Source organism: Ambystoma mexicanum, chromosome 2q (assembly GCF_040938575.1).
Source record: "Ambystoma mexicanum isolate Mex_15411 chromosome 2q, UKY_AmexF1_1, whole genome shotgun sequence".
Lineage (NCBI taxonomy): Eukaryota > Metazoa > Chordata > Amphibia > Caudata > Ambystomatidae > Ambystoma > Ambystoma mexicanum.
The window spans coordinates 691,873,401-691,875,900 of record NC_090924.1 but is presented as its reverse complement, the minus strand read 5'-3'; the positions used below and the strand labels follow the sequence as shown (position 1 = coordinate 691,875,900).

At 55.0% G+C, this 2,500-nt stretch overlaps 1 non-coding gene across 1 annotated transcript; it reads left to right on the top strand.

Annotated features, from left to right (window-relative positions):
* The first annotated feature begins 446 nt into the window (after window positions 1-446).
* TRNAV-AAC (transfer RNA valine (anticodon AAC)) lies at window positions 447-519 on the top strand. Its single transcript has one exon. It is a non-coding gene; the product is annotated as a tRNA-Val (tRNA).
* Window positions 520-2,500: the final 1,981 nt, after the last annotated feature.

Genomic DNA, 2,500 nt, shown 5'->3' with positions numbered 1-2,500 from the left:
TTTTTGGAGCGCCGAAAACAAAAAACACAGAGTCCCCAATTCCCCCCCAAAAATAGTTTGTGCGTGACCGTATCTGGTTCGATGCCCGTCGCCAATGGTTGGCTGCTTTTAAGCCCATGGCCCAAGAGGCAGTGTTGGAAATTCCCCCTCCTTTGTAATCATGCGCTGGCGGCGAGCTGATGTATAAAGGTTTGGACATGCCTTCTGGGTGGGGACTGCCATGGCTCGCGCCACTGTTGCATCCAGCTTGGTCTTTTGTATGTGTCTGCAGCCTGTGTGTGAGGTGCTGTGAGTGCTGCCATGTAGGTCCGGCGCAGGCTTGCGCCAAACTTTCACGTTGGTGTGTGCCACCTGGCAGGTACCAGCGGGCCCCATGAGACATCAGTGCCACAAAGCCTTTCAACTGAAAGCTGTCCCAGCACACTAGAGCGCAGCCTACCAGAGCTGTTTCTGTAGTGTAGTGGTTATCACATTCGCCTAACACGCGAAAGGTCCCCGGTTCGAGACCGGGCAGAAACATGGTGCTGGTTTCTTTTTATTTCCACAATGTCAATCGGACACATTTGACCGCATGCAGGTTTCGACAGGTATGGACAGGCCGGCACTACGCCATGAGTGATCTGAGGCCAGCCCTTATTTGCACCCTGCAAACTGTCCACTGGCTCCATCAGTGGGCGTTTCCTGCCATCCCTGGGTCCTTAAGTGAGTGTTTGGGTACTTTTGATGCAGAGATCGGGGCATGAAAACCGGTGCTGGCACCTGGCGACATTGGGTACTGAAGAATCTTTCCCAATCCTGCCCATAGCTGTCAGGGTGGCCGAGTGGTCTAAGGCGCCAGACTCAAGAGACGCAGCTCTTCCCTGCATCTGGGTGTTCTGGTCTCCGATTGGAGACGTGGGTTCAAATCCCACTCCTGACAAGCCGGGCTCATTTTTTTGAGCACATTTCAGAGTGTAAGGCTTGCGGAAAACCTCGTGGGGGCCCCCAAATGCAGCGCCCAGCAAGCCTCCCTGTTCTCTTCTGCTGCCTTGCAACTGGAGCTGTCTGCCAGAGACGCCGGAGGCACACCTGCCCTTAAACCCCCACTGGCCCACGGCTGCAAAACCCGCATTTTCTAGTGGCTGGCTTGGTGACATATGTCACTGAGCCCAGTCTACTCAGGAAGTGAAAAAAGTCCCCTTCACAGTTGGAGAAAGTGCTCTCCTGCCACCTGTCGGTCGTTGAAGGCACCACACCTCAGCAAAATAAAAATAAAAAAACAGACATGCTCAGTCCGGGGGATGTAAAGGTATTTACATAGCAAGAACAGAGAGGCATGTTAGGAGATGACAGAAGCCATGCTGCCCCAGAGTTCTCTTCTGAAATTCGCAGGAATCCAGAGGTTGGAGCGGGCTGAGGGAGTGCGCCTTCTTGCCTCTGTCGGCTTTCAAGACACATCCTCCTGCTGGGAAGCTGCCCACCCTGAGCAGCACAGGTTTGCGCTCTAGGCCAGTCGGCCACATATATCTCGCCTGATCGAGCCCGATCGAGCGGCAGCAGATGGCCTTTGGCCAGCGAAGGCTGCCGCTCTTCTTCTTGTTTCTCTGCTTGAGAGGCAGCTCAGTCCTCTGCGCTTGCGCCAGGGGCAGGCCACGTGACACGCAGGGGTCAGGCCGTGGAGAGACTGGGGCATGGCGCCAAGTGAGGTAAGCAGACCACCCCCTCCCCCTCACTGCTCTCTGCATGCGGTGGCTCGTTGGTCTAGGGGTATGATTCTCGCTTAGGGTGCGAGAGGTCCCTGGTTCAAATCCCGGACGAGCCCTTTTTTTTGGAGCGCCGAAAACAAAAAACACAGAGTCCCCAATTCCCCCCCAAAAATAGTTTGTGCGTGACCGTATCTGGTTCGATGCCCGTCGCCAATGGTTGGCTGCTTTTAAGCCCATGGCCCAAGAGGCAGTGTTGGAAATTCCCCCTCCTTTGTAATCATGCGCTGGCGGCGAGCTGATGTATAAAGGTTTGGACATGCCTTCTGGGTGGGGACTGCCATGGCTCGCGCCACTGTTGCATCCAGCTTGGTCTTTTGTATGTGTCTGCAGCCTGTGTGTGAGGTGCTGTGAGTGCTGCCATGTAGGTCCGGCGCAGGCTTGCGCCAAACTTTCACGTTGGTGTGTGCCACCTGGCAGGTACCAGCGGGCCCCATGAGACATCAGTGCCACAAAGCCTTTCAACTGAAAGCTGTCCCAGCACACTAGAGCGCAGCCTACCAGAGCTGTTTCTGTAGTGTAGTGGTTATCACATTCGCCTAACACGTGAAAGGTCCCCGGTTCGAGACAGGGCAGAAACATGGTGCTGGTTTCTTTTTATTTCCACAATGTCAATCGGACACATTTGACCGCATGCAGGTTTCGACAGGTATGGACAGGCCGGCACTACGCCATGAGTGATCTGAGGCCAGCCCTTATTTGCACCCTGCAAACTGTCCACTGGCTCCATCAGTGGGTTTTTCCTGCCATCCCTGGGT